The sequence below is a fragment of the Sinohyriopsis cumingii genome, chromosome 5, assembly GCF_028554795.1.
Source record: "Sinohyriopsis cumingii isolate HCF-2022 chromosome 5, ASM2855479v2, whole genome shotgun sequence".
Classification (NCBI taxonomy): Eukaryota; Metazoa; Mollusca; class Bivalvia; order Unionida; family Unionidae; genus Sinohyriopsis; species Sinohyriopsis cumingii.
Genome location: NC_142965.1, coordinates 153594162 through 153614992, shown reverse-complemented (window position 1 = coordinate 153614992; position 20831 = coordinate 153594162).

The following is a 20831-nucleotide window of genomic DNA, read 5'->3' as shown; positions in this document are numbered from 1 at the left end:
GTTTAGATGGAACTGCAGCAACATGCTTAGTAGAACTTGTAATATTAACATTTTGACATATAATTTAGCCATGTTAAAACAGTATCTGCTCTTTATGTTTCAAGTATATTATACACTGTATTGCATATATTAAAATGTATAAAATAGTGCATACAAATATCTGTGATATTAATGTGTGATATATAGATATTTTTTATTTGCATCAATTTAAATATTTGGCATTGGAATATTTTACTCTTTTTAACCACATGAGAGAGAGAGATAAATATTAATTTTCTTGTTTTAATATTTATTTATTCATTAAGATAGAATGCAATGTTTTAAATACTTCAGATGTTTTTTACAATGTAACACACAAACATTCAATCTTTTCTCCTTGATATTATGCACATATATTTATGGGGTGGGGAGGACAACCTTACAGTAGTCACACGTTTCTGTGACAAATTTCTTAATAGATGAAAATCAATTATTTTTTATGAATTTAAGTTTTCTAGGGCATTTTTTAATCAATTGCCTTCTAAAAATTGTATTGGTTTTACTTAACCAGAATAGTAACTTTATCATCTAAAGATAAATTGAACATGTACAAGATGGAATTAAATACTTTTATTTCATGCCCCTTATAAGTGTTATTACTGTAAATCACTGAATTTCACAAAGACACAGTTTTCATGCAGGTATGAGAGGGCAAGGTTTTCATATGACATAATTATCCATGGGGTAAGATTTGGTGAAGTAATTATTTCAACATTAGAAAACTATTATTTACCCATAGACAGCATTAACTGGATTTTTGATTAAACTTTTTTGAGGCTCAATATTATTTGCAGTATTTCTACTGGCGGGTGGTTAGTTTACAGCAATTTTAATCAACATACATGCCATCCATTCTCATAAGCCTTGAATGTGTCCAATACTTTTATATTTATTATTTTAACTGAAGTTGAAGAGTGAAGAAGATTGTGGAAATCTTTGAGATTTTATATAATAGTATTATTATTTCTTTAGATCAATTTTTTCCTTTATTGTTTATATATGTAGCTCTAGCTTGTTTTTCTATATATAGATCTAGCTTGTGTTTCTATATATAGATCTAGCTTGTGTTTCTATATGTAGATCTAGCTTGTATTTCTATATGTAGATCTAGCTTGTGTTTCTATATATAGATCTAGCTTGTGTTTCTATATATAGATCTAGCTTGTGTTTCTATATATAGATCTGGCTTGTGTTTCTCTATATAGATCTAGCTTGTGTTTCTATATATAGATCTAGCTTGTGATTATTCATGTTTGGACAACATTAGTAATAATCTTATATACAGGTACTGCCAGTGATAATTTTATGAGCATGTCCATGAGATGTGCATATATACAAATGTCACGTATCTGAAATGGCTGTCAGTAAACCATTACAGTTATTTATGTCTAACACAGAGTTCAGCTTTCAGATGAGAATAACACTAGTGAAGAATTACATGTAATGTTTAAGCAGGACAGGATTCACTATGCTTCAGACTTGAGGTTTGTAACAGATTTGACCTAAATGGATGCCTGGATTAAATGACAATGCAACACATTGTGATGAAAGATGGAAGTTTATGAAATGAATTAATATAAATATGTATAAATTCTACAAATACAGTGTGATTCTTTCATACTCTAAACATATGACTCATTCAAGTACTTTACACAAACATTCAGAAATGGGAAAACAAAAATGTGATTCATATATTCACAAATAAGGTAAGATTCAAATAATCTCATGTAATGAAAGTGACTCAATTGTACTCAATTGAAATAACATCATCAGTTGAAACAAATATGTTCAATTGTAATCAAAATTACAATTGTACCAAACATGTGACTCATGACTCAGGCATTTGTACAGCCTGTATGATTCACGACCACGTATGACTCATAAATACTTGTAAAAACTTGCAAACAAAACATTTTGACCTAGTTCACATGTCCATTGTCAAACCACACAGTTCTCTTGAATTCTTGGGTTGGCCCACACTTGTATTGGCCACACACATCCTTCATGGATCCACTATGCGCACACATTTACAAATCAGCAGTTCTGTCCTTGTATGGCCTTGATTGTCACACCTATTACCATCCTCATACAGACGGCCAGAGCCTGATATACTCGCACACACATACACACGTACAGCTACAATAAAACCAAACTGGTCATAATAACAGGTACGGAATTAAAATCTATGGATATGTGTTCCTAAATTAAACTCTTAATAGCAACTTGTAACATATAAAAAATTCACAACATTTAAAATCCGCATAGTGGTAAAGGCAACATTTCATGCTACAACATTAAAAACTGAATATGCTTCACACACGTCAAATAAAATAAAAATGTAACACTTACCCCTATGGCTGTAGAATAAAAATGGAGAATGTGCAGTCCATGATTTGATGCAAACTACCAGTGTGTCAATTAGAGAAGAAACTTGCCTTGAATCTACAGGAGAATGAGGGGGCCCCGAGTGACCGAGTGGTCTAAAGTGCTCTCTGTTACGGATCATTGTTATCTCACCTCTGTTTGCATGGGATCAAGTCTCCGATTCAGCCAATGTGGGTATGTGAGAAAGCTTGCCAGTAGCTTCTTGTGGGTCGATGGTTCTTTCCAGGGTCTTCCCAGGTCCTTCCTCCATTCTTATTACTAGTTGGTCGCCATGTATAGCCTATCATGTGCTGAAAAATGGTGTTAAACCCTACAACAGCAACAACAACAACAACAACAGGAGAATGAGAATTAGTAAGGGCAAAATACCCTTGCATACCATGCTTGTTGTGTCTCTCGCCACAAGCGATCTACGAGAAGATACATGTTAGTTCAGTCGCTTGGCTAGATAAACATTTATCTACCCTATGTAATGCTGTATGCATGTACAACGAAAATGATCAAATCAGTCTAAGGAGAAATTAAGTTATTTCTTGCCTTATTCTGTGACAAGGTTATCTGTAATAAACAAATAAAATCCTCACATTCTTTTGAATACATGTTTGTTTCTTAATCATTTATCCAACACGACATATAATCTTGCTGTTTGACTAGTTGTCTAATACATTATATGGTCTTGCTGTCTGACCATTTGTCCAGTACAATAAATGGTCTCACTGTCTGACTAGTCTAATAAAATATATAGTCTTGCTGGCTGACTAATTATCCAGTACAATATATGGTCTTGCTGTCTGACTAGTTGTCCAGTATGATATATGGTCCTGCTGGCTGACTAATTATCCAGTACAATATATGGTCCTGCTGCCTGACTAGTCGTCCAGTATAATATATGGTCTTGCTGTCTGACTAGTTGTCTAATACATTATATAGTCTTGCTGTCTGACCATTTGTCCAGTACAATATATGGTCTTGCTGTCTGACTAGTTGTCCAATATGATATATGGTCTTGCTATCTCACTAGTCCAATACAATATAGCACAAGTATATAGTCTTCTACTTGATCTCAGGTCATGATTAACATTTTCTAAAAAGCCCATTAATTATTAGAAAATAACCTTCTAGAAGGTTCATAATTTTTCAAAATAAAATCATAGTCATAACTAGAAGTCTATTACTAAAATTATAATATAAAATGTGCAGTAAACAACATTTAGACCCAGGAATTCATAGGAAATTTGGAAACAACATTTAGACCCCGGAATTCATAGGAAATTTGGAAAGTGTGATACTCAGATTAAGATAAACACGTTTACTACAAAACAAAAGTTAACAATTCAGGTCAGGTAGAAAATGAATTTGATTTTGGGCAAGGTCAAGTCCAACATAAAATGTCACATTATCAATATCACTTAATATTAGAAAAAATAAAGAAAAATCCAACTAACAAATCATGCAAAATTAAAAATAGGTAAAATCCTTGCAAACCTTAATAGAATATCATACAGTCTTATGGACGCCAACATGAACTGAAATGATTCATCACATTCATATCTAACAATGTCAAATATCTTTGAATACTTGTAAATTTCCTCTATTGTGTTTTCAGTTACCTTTCCCAGTTTAGCACTGCTTCACTTCTGTATCATTGTGCATTATTTCATAACATGTCAGAAGGTTGGTGGTTCTGGATGCCATTGTTATGTTATAACGCTAAAAGAAACATTTCTTAATTTTTTTTATAATTGATCATCACTGCTACTGCTATCTTTTTGCTAAGATTTCAGTGTTGGCTTCATCTGCATTAAGTGGTCTAGTCAACAGCAGCACTTCAGTTTTTCCTGCACAATATCAAAGAATAACATTTCTTGGTTTATGTCATAAGAGTGTCAAAGTCTAAGTTGTGCTTCAAAGAAAAGTCAATTATTTTATCAATGTGATCTGGATACATATTTGAAAAATCATAGTTATTTTGGGCTTCTTTGGCAAACTGTATGATGCATTTAAACAAAACACCTATTTGTTGTTGCCAACACTCCATTTATACAGCAATATAATCCTAGAATTTGATATACATATAAACTCCTCCTAAATAGTATATGCAGAATTTATTTTGTTATTTATATACTATTTCATGCTGAATGCATGAGGTAATATTCCCACACAATTTCTGCCAATGTAACCGTCAATATAGTCACACAGAGAAAATGAAAGTCCACAAATATTATCAGTAGAATATATTTTATACATAATATTGTGGAGATCGATAATCATATTCATGGAGTAGTGTTTTTTTCCTGATAGTGTTATATAGTCATACTCAATAATATACGTCTGACTGTGGCTTTTATGTTCTATCTTCTGTTAAGGCTCACCTGTGATTACAATCAGGGTAGGCTCAGCATGTTAATGAGTGCAACTTACATCAGAGTTATGTAAGTCATGGGGTATATATGGCTTTGATCTATATCAGGAACCTAACTCCAAAAGGCCCATAATGATACTACTAACCACTTGCATTGATAATTTATTTTAATATAGGTATATCTAGTATAAACGAACAATTTCAGTATGATGCACGACTCTAAACTGAGATATTATTTCTTTTTATATCTTTTAAATAATATTGTGGCAGTAAGGTCAGCAATATCACAAGCAAGTCAGAATACTGTTCTCATTTGTGTATAATTGCAACATTCTGAAGAAAAGGACACATAAAAACTAGCTAACTACATCATATGTCTCATAAGCAGGTTAGTATCTTGCTGAAAACTGCAGAAAATTATTGACTTATGTCACTCAGCTGGCTTACATTCTTAATTACCTTAAAGTGGAAGGGATAGTAGGGTTTTCGAAATGCAGGGTTAAATCCAGATAACCAATGGGGGACTTTCTTACCTCTTATAGCAGAAGGAAGTTGCCTACCTACATATGGGGGAAAGTAATTGAGATCTTTGTGTGAGCAGTTAAGGGGGTTATGTAGATTCTGCATTTTTACTCTGGGAATTTCCATCATGAGAGATAGTTTGCACACCTTTGCTAATCACACCAAATGTTGCTAGATGTATATAGACTGTTAAGGGAGTTAATGCACATTTTATATTCTTGATGCTAAAGGCTCAGTCAATCAAATACCAGAGCCTAACTCTAGTGTCACTGGAATTTTGTATGCTCCAAAGTGTTGCCCAAAATGACAGAACACTATATATATATATATATATATATATATATATATATATATATATATATATATATATATATATATATATATATATATATATAACTTTCTCCACGTTAGACACGATGACCAGATGACCACAAAGTCGAATGTTTTGTAGGACTATGATGGTTCAACAGCAACACAGATCAGACTCATGGTTTTGTTATGAATCACTGGATTTAAACTAAGAAACAGATAGATGCAAACCCATCAAGTTTTGTAAAACTTAAGAAATAATTAAATGTTCTATGTTATGACATTAACATTTAAGAGTAGCTCATATTATTGTGAACTAAATCCAAAATAATCCTAATGGTTTTATCCCTTGTCCAGGTCTTGAATGTGCTAATGTTAAAATAGCTTTGAATTTGCTCAAGTACAAACAGTCTCAATGTATTAAAATGTCAGAACTCCTTTGAATGAATTCACAATAATCCCAAAATAGTACTTAGTTCAACCATATGAGCACTTTGTAATTCAAAACAATAAAATGAATAAATGATTCATCTCGCACTATATCTAAACACAACATTGAATACATTTGCAAACTACAATAACATTAGAACAGTAATAAAATAGGAATTAATAATTGTTTGCTTCTTCCTCCATATATATGTCCCTACAATGCTAGTACGACTCTATGTCACAATACCTAACACGTGACTTAGATCTCAACCCAGCCTCAACCTTAGGTCACAACACAACCTACCTGAATTATTCAGTCAAACGAAAATTAGCCCAAACTGTAATCATGTTCATTGTATAGGACACAAACCCAAACAAGCTACCTATTTATAGATAATATAGAATCTACACTCATAGACTATGCAATATATTGTTTATAAATGATCATTTCAATCGATTATTATGGACAATTGTTAAACACACAATGTAGATACACATAACAGATTTGCCTTTATTGATGCCATTATGATTTATTGTTTCTATAATTTAATGCATTTTCTTTCCCTAACAATTTCCTCCAAAGCATTCTGAAACTTTTGTGTTTGCCTCATATATATATATATATATATATATATATATATATATATATATAGTCACAACTCTATGGTTCAAACTAAATGACAGAATGGAGCAAAACCCAATAAGTTCAGTTAAAGTCAGCAAATGATTTATTTCCCTAGGATACAAATGAAAATTTAGAAAGAGTGTACAGTACTGTGCATTAACACTCATAAAAGTTATATCACAAGCACAAAAAATATAGAATATTCTGAATGACTTCCAGTTGTGTCCTGAATGAATTCAAATCTTGAAAGCGCTGAACTATCAGTAATATTGAATTGTGTTAATGTGCTAATAGGCTTGACGTGTCACAATGATATAATCTAAATATCTTTAATAACTTCAAGATAATACCAAAATAGTGTTTTAGTCCTAAAATAATCAATTAGCACTTTGTAATTCAGTGAATAATTTTTTAAAAAATCCTCAAATTAAAACTGAAACACAACTTAAAATTATTCCTCCAGTAATGTTGTAATTAGTATAATTATTAAACCGGACTCAGTAGCGAGACTGGAGTGTCCTCTCCAGGGCGCAAGCCTGGGCGTGGAGTATGGAGATCCTGGGCTGCCCAGACGTCAGGATCCCCCTCTCGTCCTTGCTGGTGGGGTCCAAAGGAATGCTGAGCATGACATTTGGCACCAGTTTGGATGCAGGAGCTGGCCGAGGACCGAGGCACCTGGAGACTGATGGTAAACAATGGCATATCAGTCGCTGATGCGAGGAGAGGCCAGTTGGCAGCAGAGAAACGTAAGAGAAAGAAGAACGCAGCAGCAACAACAGTAACGCAGACTTCCCAGTATGTCTGCACCAACTGCAGTAGGGACTGTCACTCACGTATAGGCCTGCACAGCCACAGCAGACGATGCCAACAGAGACAGACAACACCCCAAGGGCACTATTCGCATGGTCTTTCGAGACCGAGTCGCCAATGATGATGATGATGATGATGATGATGATGATTAAACCGGACTAGAATAACTTGCCGTAATCCGGAATAGCGTAATGGTTTTAATTCGGACTGTATAAAGTTTTAATCTTTGGTTTTTTAGATATAGATCGATTTTGCAAATATTTTGTAGGAGAGATTGTCGTTTAATCTTTATATTTTTTAAACTGTATATAGCAATCATTATGTATATGAATTTCAGATGATTATACGTATTTTTGTTATATGCTAGTCTGCGAATCAGCCGATTTTCCATTTAAAATATTTTTTCATAATTCACTGGAGTCATTTATGAATGGGGTCACGGGTGGAAGAGTGGTCTAATGCGCTCACCTTTATTATATCGCTGTCACTACCCTCTGTACGCATGGGTTCGAGTCTTGACTCAGCCTACGTGGGCATGCGAGAAAGCTTGCCAGTAGCTTCATGTGGGTCAGTGGTTCCTCCCTGGTTCTTCTTCCACCACAAATACTGGTCGCCATGTAGAGCCACATAAATTGGTGTTATACACGTACACATACCAACCAACCAACCAACCAATCAAATTAAACTGGTTTTTGTCCTAATGTAATCGATAGACGTTGATAACATTATGAATAAGAACATCGAAGAGTATTTTCGTAATATTCTTAGTTTAATGGTAAACATATCCACATATCACGCAGGTGTACCAGGTTGGAATGCAGCAACCTACTTTTCATTTTTCATTTTGATTATGTATATTCAACGTTGAGTTATGAAAGAGAACTATGTTATTACCAAGCAGTGGCCTTAGCAAACGCGGGGCTGGATTTGGATTATTTTGCCGGGACCCCTGGATTTACGCGAGGGGCCTCCTGTGAGCACTGCATTTGGAAATAAACTTTTAAACAAGTTTTATACAATATCGAACTTAACATTTCTTCCATCGATCTAAAGTTACTTTCTCTCTGTAGCTATATTTTTAAAACTTACTAATGTGCGGGGCACTTTGAATGCGGGGTCTAATTGGGCCTCATCTGTCCTATCGGCCAAAAAGCAGGCTCTGTTACTACTACTATTTTCTATACAAATATCAAGAAAAACAAAGCAGAAAATAAATGGTGATCAGCTGACATTATCCAGTAAGAGAGCTTCTACTTCAATTTGTTATATATTTTGCTAGCCAATACGTTCGAGCGGAACATATAGTAAAACCGGCTAGTATTGAGTGAATAACGGCTATATTCCATCCACAAAAAATAAAATAAATGAAATATATCCATTATTCACTGGATAGAAGCAAATACTCTCTATCGATAAACAGCATATCTTTATTTTATATCCATGTTGGTAAATGGAGAAGCTCTCTGAACTATTTCCAAAGTTGTGTGGCAAGGGCACAACGCTAAGGATATATACTATCTTTAAACAATTTCATCATCATCATCAAATTTACTGATAAATAAATGATTTCTTTAAACGTTTGATGAAAGTTTTAGACTTGGCTAACTTCGATAGTTTCAAATGTAGTCGTCACCGTCCAATTCATATACATTTTTGCTAGCTGTTACTAAAATACACCATAATAGCAAGCGAAAGATTGAATTTTATTTTCATCAGTACGTGTACTGATCGCAGCCGTTTCAGGCATCATGAAATACAGATTCGTATAATGCAGTCAAAACTGAAAAGAAATACAGGAAAACTGAATTATTCGACCGTTAATTTATCTACGATTTACCTGTTACCAAGTGAAACTTGGCAAGATTGGGTCAGAATCTATAGCAATTAAACAACTCAGTTGTAAAAGACGAAGAACACAAAGCCATACTTAAAGTACTGTTAGAAACCTTTTTAAATAGGGAATATTACAACCTAATGGAAGAGCTGGGGAGGGGAATTAAGAAGAAAATTAAATCAATAACCAAAACATATTGTCAAGTCAAACAAAACATAAGACGGGGAAGGCAAAGATAATGCAATACAATAATAAATATTTAAATACAAAAAGAAGAGGATAAAATAAAAGTGATGAAAGTACGAAGCTTTATAAGATTACAAATTAACTGGCACAAAATAAGGGCAGAAGAATTCTCCAATTTATATATAAAAGCAAGAAGGATGCAAATCATGGAAGAAATAAGAAAAGGAAATAGCAGGCATATGGAAAAACTAAAAAAAAAGATAACGTTACCATAACTAAACCAACACACATAATGGAAGAAATATACAGCTGTTGAAAAGAACTAAACACTACGAAAATATATCACGGGGGTGGGTGGGGTGGGGGTGATAGAAGAATACGCTGGGAATATAGAATTGCCGCAAATCTCACATGACTCTAGGTCTCAATGTGAAAAACTTATAATATCAAACGAAATAATGGCAGCATTCAAGCAACTCCATAAAGGAAAATCAATTGTTTCATGTGGCTTAACGACATATTTATATATTAAATAACAATATCTCTTAATTCCAATATTAAATATATCATATATTAATATTCCATTAAATAATGAAATGACGTCCACGATGAAAGAAGGGGTATAAACACTTATGTATAAGGGGAAAGGAGATGTAAAAGACATAACGAGTTGGATATCGATATCGTTTTTAAATACAGACTATAAAATACGTAGCAAGATCCTTTCTAACAGAATTAAAACATGTATAGGAAATATAATTAACCTTATATTCATAACAAAATTCTAACCATAAAAAACAGCGATTGATTTTTTGGAAACTAAAGAGAGGAGGGGCCTTGATCTTATATATCAAGAAAAGGTTTTGACAGAATATATTATAGTTACATAAATATTGTTTCTTATATATGCACGATGAAATTTAATATAGAACGTTCCGCGAGACAGGATTGTTCCTTATCGATGATATTATTTGTAATAGCAATAGAAGCCCTCCGAATAAAAATACATAACAATAAAAATATAAAGGGAATTTAACTCCCAAACCTCAAAAAGGAACTAAAAATGGTACAGCATGTTCGTGACTAATACAATTTTTAAATCCGATGCCTACACCTTCAAACATTAGGAAAGGAATTTATGGACTTCGGGAAAGCAATATAATCTAAAATTAATCATGAAAAAAACTGAAATTATGTTAATAAGTAACTGGCGGGAGAACAACCTCAGCCTGGACTCGAACCAGAACTTGTAACGACACGTGTAATAGGTGTAGGAGTGACTGGTGTGTGTGTGCGGGGGGTGGGGGTGGGGGTAGAAGAGTATACAAATTCAACAAAATTAAGAAAAACTACTAACTAACTTACAAATGTAGGCACATGCAAATTTGAATATAATGGATCGAATGCAGGTCGCTCAGACATATGTATATTTATATATGGTTTATGTTTAACTAGGTAGATTTAAAGGACAGTATGATAGATACCTTTGAGAAAGAAATAATCCTGTTCATATATAAAGGGGAGTTACATTACCTCCGCAGCGAAACTCATGAAGTAGGGATGACTAAATAATCCAACATCTTAGACATTATAAATTGGAAAATATTTGAAAAAGCATTAAAAAACAAACTAGATAAAGGGGAGTCTGTGTAAAAAATATATATATTTCTTTTTATATACGTTGAAACAAATGCATGGGATATACAGAAACAATAATATAACCAAATATATAGAACCACCAACAAAAATGAGATATATCAAAACTATAGTTCTTAAATATATAGTCCGATCAAGAAAATATGGACTGAAGAAAAATATTTGTTTGGCTAACTGGAGATGTAGCATTTAAAATATATTTTAAAAAATTACCCGTATATCACTTTTTGTAAAACAAAGTTTATACGCAAAAAAGTCATTCGATCTTGAACTGAAAAACAAATAAAGAGAGAAAGAAATTAACTGCAAAAATAAAAACTCAGCATCGTACCTTTCAGATAGAAAGCGTACTATACACAACGGATAAAAATAGCAAAGAGCTATACAAAGAAATAATGAATTGCATTACAGATGTCTTGATCAGATGTGGTAGAACATCTTTTCCGACTTGAAAGAAAGAAAGAAGAAAAAAAAAACCCACCACGGCATTGTAGAAACCCTGGTATATCTTATACGTAAAAAAAAATCATGTCTGTCTTTCTATATGTTCCGGCTGCCAAACAAGAGGTCACGAGTTTGAAACTCGTAGCGGCATTCGCAATATATTTTTTTAATTATTTTTTTTATATTTATCTTCAAACTTCTTTTAAACTCTCTCCCCCAGTTTATTTATTTATTTATTTTATTTTTTAATTCCCGTCCTAGGACGGGCAATCAGAATAGTCATATAAAAACACCCACATTTGTCTTTCTGTGAAATCCAGGCTGCCAAACAAGAGGTCGCGAGTTCGAAACGAGCGGCGGCATCAAAATTCTTTCAAAACTTTATTTGTATTTTGTGTATATAATTAAGCCTGGGGTATAATAAGAAATCGAGCATATAACAAAAAGGTTACTGCATTTGTATGGGAAAATATAAACTCGTTTCGTCGGATGGATATACTGCACTCCCAAGTTCGTGCAGTATTCCATCCCAAAAAAACCACTCGTTCATATTTTCCCATACAAATGCAGTAACCTACAAAGATAGAATATCCAGTAGTATATACAATATCTTACAAGACATGATATCCAACATTATATACAATATCTTACAAGACAGAATATCCAACGTTATATACAATATCTTACAAGACAGGATATCCAACATTATATACAATATCTTACAAGACAGAATATCCAACGTTATATACAATATCTTACAAGACAGGATATCCAACATTATATACAATATCTTACAAGACAGGATATCCAACAGTAGAGATGATATTTTTCAAGACAGAAATATTTTGTTATATTAAATTGAAACTCGATCAACATGGTTTAATCCTTTATAATATGTATGTAACACCCTGCAGACTGGCTGCGATATATTTTGGGTCCTACTAGTAATTGGGTTGTTCCTATAAATACTTTTGACTAACATTTTTGGTGCATCAGACTTGTTTCTTGTTAAAAGCATACCCATTTTTTGAACTGTATACATTGAACTTGTTTCTTATTAAAGGTGTATAAATGTTTGGAACTATATATAGTGTGATATTGTTCTTTTTTTAAGTTTACACAAATTTTGAAACTGTCTGCAAAGTTTTTTTCTTTAAAAAATTGTACAAAATCTTAAACGCTTCACACACAGATCTTGTTCTTTTTGTAAGTGTATGCAGATTTTTAACTGTTTACAATGAAATTGTTTCTTATTCAACTGTACAGATGTGCCAGGATTGATATAAACATCTTTAAATTCTTTGCCAATTTTGCATGAATATTCAGGAATGTAAAGTTTTCTTACGTTTTAATATTGTTAAGATATTGAAAAGATTTGTATGAATTTAGGATCGTACATTTTTTGTGTGAAGTTTAAGATAATATATAAATTTATAGGAATTTTAAAATCATAGTTTTGTGGGAGTTATAGGATTATATTAGATTTGTATGAATTTTTCTCAGTTTTCCATCAGATTAAAAGAGAGACTGTGAAGTGTAAGATGAATCATAATTGCAGGTGAAATGTCAAAGTATATCAGATTTTAATTTTTTACTTTTTGAAATATTTTCGTTCGCTAAAGGATGCATTTGGCATTTCTGATAGTCACAACAGTTTAGAAACATTACTGGGCATTTTCTTGCTCTAGGCTCTTCAAACTATAAAGCTCAAGAGAATATTTGAATAAAAAATTATGAGATAGGAATATTTGAATGGAAAAGTATGAGATAGGTATATTTGAATGAAAAAATATAAGATAGGAATATTTGAATGGAAAAGTGTAAGATAGGAATATTTGAATGGAAAAGTATAAGATAGGAATATTTGAATGGAAAAGTATAAAATAGGTATATTTGAATGGAAAGGTATAAGATAGGAATATTTGAATGGAAAAGTATAAGATAGGAATATTTGAATGGAAAAATATAAGAAAGGAATATTTGCATTAAAAAGTATAAGATACAAATATGTGCATGGAAAAGTGTAAGATAAAAGTATTTGCATAGAAAAGTATAAGATAGGAATATTTGCATGGAAAAGTATAAGATAAAAATATTTGAATGGAAAAGTATGAGAAAGGAATATTTGCATGGAAAAGTATAAGATAAATAATTTAAAGACATGGTTATGATAAAATTTTTTCAAATACTCTTTTGAAACTTGAGATTCTCTGGTAAGATGACCTACCTAGAAATGTTTTTTCACATATTAAATGTTTGAAAAATATTATTATTAGATTTGGATTTCATCCTTTGTTACAAATATGAACATTTTCTTTGTGACGAAGTGTACAAAACAAATTGGACATAAGAAATGTGAGGTACAGGAACCGTTTCAATAGCTTGCATTAAGTGTTATTAAACTCTTTTAAATTTATATAATGACACAGGATTAAGGTTGTATGTTCTGTGATTATCAGTAAACAGGTTACATTATGTGAGATATTACAATTTCCTTTCTAATATATTTATCATATGTTTTTTCATTGTGTGTGTGTGTGTGTATATATATCTATATCTATCTATCTATATATATATATATATATATATATATATATATATATATATATATATATATATATATATATATATATATATATATATATATATATATATATATATATATATATATATATATATATATATATATATATATATATATATATATATATATATATATATATATATATATATATATATAACACCTTAATGACACCAATGTGTGTACAATTTCTGTATTATACCATATTTGCCTGTTGACAAATGGAGTTATTTTAATAGAATTATCAGTTAACATTTTTGAACATGCTATGACAGGAAATATTTAAATACTATGTCTGTTTAAACACATTTTACAGTGGAGTAATGTTATTATTGTTTTGTTACCCATTAATTGAACATACAACTTCATGGCAAATATTATTGTTTTGTTATCTGACAATATTATTGTTTTGTTATGTGTCAATATTAATAGTTTTGTTATGTGACAATATTGTTTTGTTACATGACTATTTTTGTTTTATTATGTGACTATTTTTGTTTTGTTATGTGACACTATTATTGTTTTGTTGTGTGACAATATTGTTTTGTTATGTGACTTATTTTTTTATTATGGGACTCGTTGCTTTGTTATGTGAATATATTATTGTTTTGTTATGTGGATATATTATGGTTTTGTTATGTGCCTAGATTATTGTTTTGTTATGTGATTATATGTTAATTTGTAAAATACTTCATTTTTAGCATATTACCTATTCTATAATACTTGGTATAATTAGGATTTGTTTCCTGGTGTCATTGTTGATGATTTTGTCTGGATATATATGGTCTATTTAGGGTTTGTTTCCTTATGTCCTTGTTGAAGATTCAGTCTGGATATACATGGTCTATTTAGGGTTTGTTTCCTTGTGTCCTTGTTGAAGATTTTGTCTGGATATACATGGTATAGTTAGGATTTGAGGTCCTTGTTTCCTGGTGTCCTTGTTGAAGGTTTTGTTTGGCTATGCATGTTATAGTTAGGATTTGTTTCCTGGTGTCCTTGTTGAAGATTTTGTCTGGATATACATGGTCTAGTTAGGATTTGAGGTCCTTGTTTCCTTGTGTCCTTGTTGAAGGCTTAGTCTGGATAGTTAATTTCCATTCTATTATTCAAGGAAACTTAAATGTACACTTAGTAATGTAAAAGAGACTAATTAATGAAGCTTTATGATTTCATGTATGTTTATGTTGGCGTGAATTTAAATATATAGATACTGGGCTAAAATGTATGTAATTCATACCTTGGCCATGTTTAGATGGAACTGCAGCAACATGCTTAGTAGAACTTGTAATATTAACATTTTGACATATAATTTAGCCATGTTAAAACAGTATCTGCTCTTTATGTTTCAAGTATATTATACACTGTATTGCATATATTAAAATGTATAAAATAGTGCATACAAATATCTGTGATATTAATGTGTGATATATAGATATTTTTTATTTGCATCAATTTAAATATTTGGCATTGGAATATTTTACTCTTTTTAACCACATGAGAGAGAGAGATAAATATTAATTTTCTTGTTTTAATATTTATTTATTCATTAAGATAGAATGCAATGTTTTAAATACTTCAGATGTTTTTTACAATGTAACACACAAACATTCAATCTTTTCTCCTTGATATTATGCACATATATTTATGGGGTGGGGAGGACAACCTTACAGTAGTCACACGTCTCCGTGACAAATTTCTTAATAGATGAAAATCAATTATTTTTTATGAATTTAAGTTTTCTAGGGCATTTTTTAATCAATTGCCTTCTAAAAATTGTATTGGTTTTACTTAACCAGAATAGTAACTTTATCATCTAAAGATAAATTGAACATGTACAAGATGGAATTAAATACTTTTATTTCATGCCCCTTATAAGTGTTATTACTGTAAATCACTGAATTTCACAAAGACACAGTTTTCATGCAGGTATGAGAGGGCAAGGTTTTCATATGACATAATTATCCATGGGGTAAGATTTGGTGAAGTAATTATTTCAACATTAGAAAACTATTATTTACCCATAGACAGCATTAACTGGATTTTTGATTAAACTTTTTTGAGGCTCAATATTATTTGCAGTATTTCTACTGGCGGGTGGTTAGTTTACAGCAATTTTAATCAACATACATGCCATCCATTCTCATAAGCCTTGAATGTGTCCAATACTTTTATATTTATTATTTTAACTGAAGTTGAAGAGTGAAGAAGATTGTGGAAATCTTTGAGATTTTATATAATAGTATTATTATTTCTTTAGATCAATTTTTTCCTTTATTGTTTATATATGTAGCTCTAGCTTGTTTTTCTATATATAGATCTAGCTTGTGTTTCTATATATAGATCTAGCTTGTGTTTCTATATGTAGATCTAGCTTGTATTTCTATATGTAGATCTAGCTTGTGTTTCTATATATAGATCTAGCTTGTGTTTCTATATATAGATCTAGCTTGTGTTTCTATATATAGATCTGGCTTGTGTTTCTCTATATAGATCTAGCTTGTGTTTCTATATATAGATCTAGCTTGTGATTAATCATGTTTGGACAACATTAGTAATAATCTTATATACAGGTACTGCCAGTGATAATTTTATGAGCATGTCCATGAGATGTGCATACTTACAAATGTCATGTATCTGAAATGGCTGTCAGTAAACAGTTACAGTTATTTATGTCTAACACAGAGTTCAGCTTTCAGATGAGAATAACACTAGTGAAGAATTACATGTAATGTTTAAGCAGGACAGGATTCACTATGCTTCAGACTTGAGGTTTGTAACAGATTTGACCTAAATGGATGCCTGGATTAAATGACAATGCAACACATTGTGATGAAAGATGGAAGTTTATGAAATGAATTAATATAAATATGTATAAATTCTACAAATACAGTGTGATTCTTTCATACTCTAAACATATGACTCATTCAAGTACTTTACACAAACATTCAGAAATGGGAAAACAAAAATGTGATTCATATATTCACAAATAAGGTAAGATTGAAATAATCTCATGTAATGAAAGTGACTCAATTGTACTCAATTGAAATAACATCATCAGTTGAAACAAATATGTTCAATTGTAATCAAAATTACAATTGTACCAAACATGTGACTCATGACTCAGGCATTTGTACAGCCTGTATGATTCACGACCACGTATGACTCATAAATACTTGTAAAAACTTGCAAACAAAACATTTTGACCTAGTTCACATGTCCATTGTCAAACCACACAGTTCTCTTGAATTCTTGGGTTGGCCCACACTTGTATTGGCCACACACATCCTTCATGGATCCACTATGCGCACACATTTACAAATCAGCAGTTCTGTCCTTGTATGGCCTTGATTGTCACACCTATTACCATCCTCATACAGACGGCCAGAGCCTGATATACTCGCACACACATACACACGTACAGCTACAATAAAACCAAACTGGTCATAATAACAGGTACGGAATTAAAATCTATGGATATGTGTTCCTAAATTAAACTCTTAATAGCAACTTGTAACATATAAAAAATTCACAACATTTAAAATCTGCATAGTGGTAAAGGCAACATTTCATGCTACAACATTAAAAACTGAATATGCTTCACACACGTCAAATAAAATAAAAATGTAACACTTACCCCTATGACTGTAGAATAAAAATGGAGAATGTGCACTCCATGACTTGATGCAAACTACCAGTGTGTCAATTAGAGAAGAAACTTGCCTTGAATCTACAGGAGAATGAGGGGGCCCCAAGTGACCGAGTGGTCTAAAGCACTCTCTGTTACGGATCATTGTCATCTCACCTCTGTTTGCATGGGATCAAGTCTCCGATTCAGCCAATGTGGGTATGTGAGAAAGCTTGCCAGTAGCTTCTTGTGGGTCGATGGTTCTTTCCAGGGTCTTCCCAGGTTCTTCCTCCATTCTTATTACTAGTTGGTCGCCATGTATAGCCTATCATGTGCTGAAAAATGGTGTTAAACCCTACAACAGCAACAACAACAACAACAACAGGAGAATGAGAATTAGTAAGGGCAAAATACCCTTGCATACCATGCTTGTTGTGTCTCTCGCCACAAGCGATCTACGAAAAGATACATCTTAGTTCAGTCGCTTGGCTAGATAAACAGTTATCTACCCTATGTAATACTGTATGCATGTACAACGAAAATGATCAAATCAGTCTAAGGAGAAATTAAGTTATTTCTTGCCTTATTCTGTGACAAGGTTATCTGTAATAAACAAATAAAATCCTCACATTCTTTTGAATACATGTTTGTTTCTTAATCATTTATCCAACACGAGATATAATCTTGCTGTTTGACTAGTTGTCTAATACATTATATGGTCTTGCTGTCTGACCATTTGTCCAGTACAATAAATGGTCTCACTGTCTGACTAGTCTAATAAAATATATAGTCTTGCTGGCTGACTAATTATCCAGTACAATATATGGTCTTGCTGTCTGACTAGTTGTCCAGTATGATATATGGTCTTGCTAGTCCAATACAACACAATTATATAGTCTTCTACTTGATCGCAGGTCATGATTAACATTTTCTAAAAAGCCAATTAATTATTAGAAAATAACCTTCTAGAAGGTTCATAATTTTTTCAAAATAAAGTCATAGTCATAACTAGAAAGTCTATTACTAAAATTATAATATAAAATGTGCAGTAAACGACATTTAGATCCAGGAATTCATAGGAAATTTGGAAAGTGTGATACTCAGATTAAGATAAACACGTTTACTACAAAACAAAAGTTAACAATTCAGGTCAGGTAGAAAATGAATTTGATTTTGGACAAGGTCAAGTCCAACATAAAATGTCACATTATCAATATCACTTAATATTAGAAAAAATAAAGAAAAATCCAACTAACAAATCATGCAAAATTAAAAATAGGTAAAATCCTTGCAAACCTTAATAGAATATCATACAGTCTTATGGACGCCAACATGAACTGAAATGATTCATCACATTCATATCTAACAATGTCAAATATCTTTGAATACTTGTAAATTTCCTCTATTGTGTTTTCAGTTACCTTTCCCAGTTTAGCACTGCTTCACTTCTGTATCATTGTGCATTATTTCATAACATGTCAGAAGGTTGGTGGTTCTGGATGCCATTGTTATGTTATAACGCTAAAAGAAACATTTCTTATTTTTTTTTTAATAATTGATCATCACTGCTACTGCTATCTTTTTGCTAAGATTTCAGTGTTGGCTTCATCTGCATTAAGTGGTCTAGTCAACAGCAGCACTTCAGTTTTTCCTGCACAATATCAAAGAATGACATTTCTTGGTTTATGTCATAAGAGTGTCAAAGTCTAAGTTGCGCTTCAAAGAAAAGTCAATTATTTTATCAATGTGATCTGGATACATATTTGAAAAATCATAGTTATTTTGGGCTTCTTTGGCAAACTGTATGATGCATTTAAACAAAACAGCTATTTGTTGTTGCCAACACTCCATTTATACAGCAATATAATCCTAGAATTTGATATACATATAAACTCCTCCTAAATAGTATATGCAGAATTTATTTTGTTATTTATATACTATTTCACGCTGAATGCATGAGGTAATATTCCCACACAATTTCTGCCAATGTGACAGTCAATATAGTCACACAGAGAAAATGAAAGTCCACAAATATTATCAGTAGAATATATTTTATACATAATATTGTGGAGATTGATAATCATATTCATGGAGTAGTGTTTTTTTCCGATAGTGTTATATAGTCATACTCAATAATATACGTCTGACTGTGGATTTTATGTTCTATCTTCTGTTAAGGCTCACCTGTGATTACAATCAGGGTAGGCTCAGCATGTTAATGAGTGCAACTTACATCAGAGTTATGTAAGTCATGGGGTATATATGGCTTTGATCTATATCAGGAACCTAACTCCAAAAGGCCCATAATGATACTACTAACCACTTGCATTGATAATTTATTTTAATATAGGTATATCTAGTATAAACGAACAATTTCAGTATGATGCACGACTCTAAACTGAGATATTATTTCTTTTTATATCTTTTAAATAATATTGTGGCAGTAAGGTCAGCAATATCACAAGCAAGTCAGAATACTGTTCTCATTTGTGTATAATTGCAACATTCTGAAGAAAAGGACACATAAAAACTAGCTAACTACATCATATGTCTCATAAGCAGGTTAGTATCTTGCTGAAAACTGCAGAAAATTATTGACTTATGTCACTCAGCTGGCTTACATTCTTAATTACCTTAAAGTGGAAGGGATAGTAGGGTTTTCGAAATGCAGGGTTAAATCCAGATAACCAATGGGGGACTTTCTTACCTCTTATAGCAGAAGGAAGTTGCCTACCTACATATGGGGGAAAGTAATTGAGATCTTTGTGTGAGCAGTTAAGGGGGTTATGTAGATTCTGCATTTTTACTCTGGGAATTTCCATCATGAGAGATAGTTTGCACACCTTTGCTAATCACACCAAATGTTGCTAGATGTATATAGACTGTTAAGGGAGTTAATGCACATTTTATGTTCTTGATGCTAAAGGCTCAGTCAATCAAATACCAGAGCCTAACTCTAGTGTCACTGGAATTTTGTATGCTCCAAAGTGTTGCCCAAAATGACAGAACACTATATATATATAT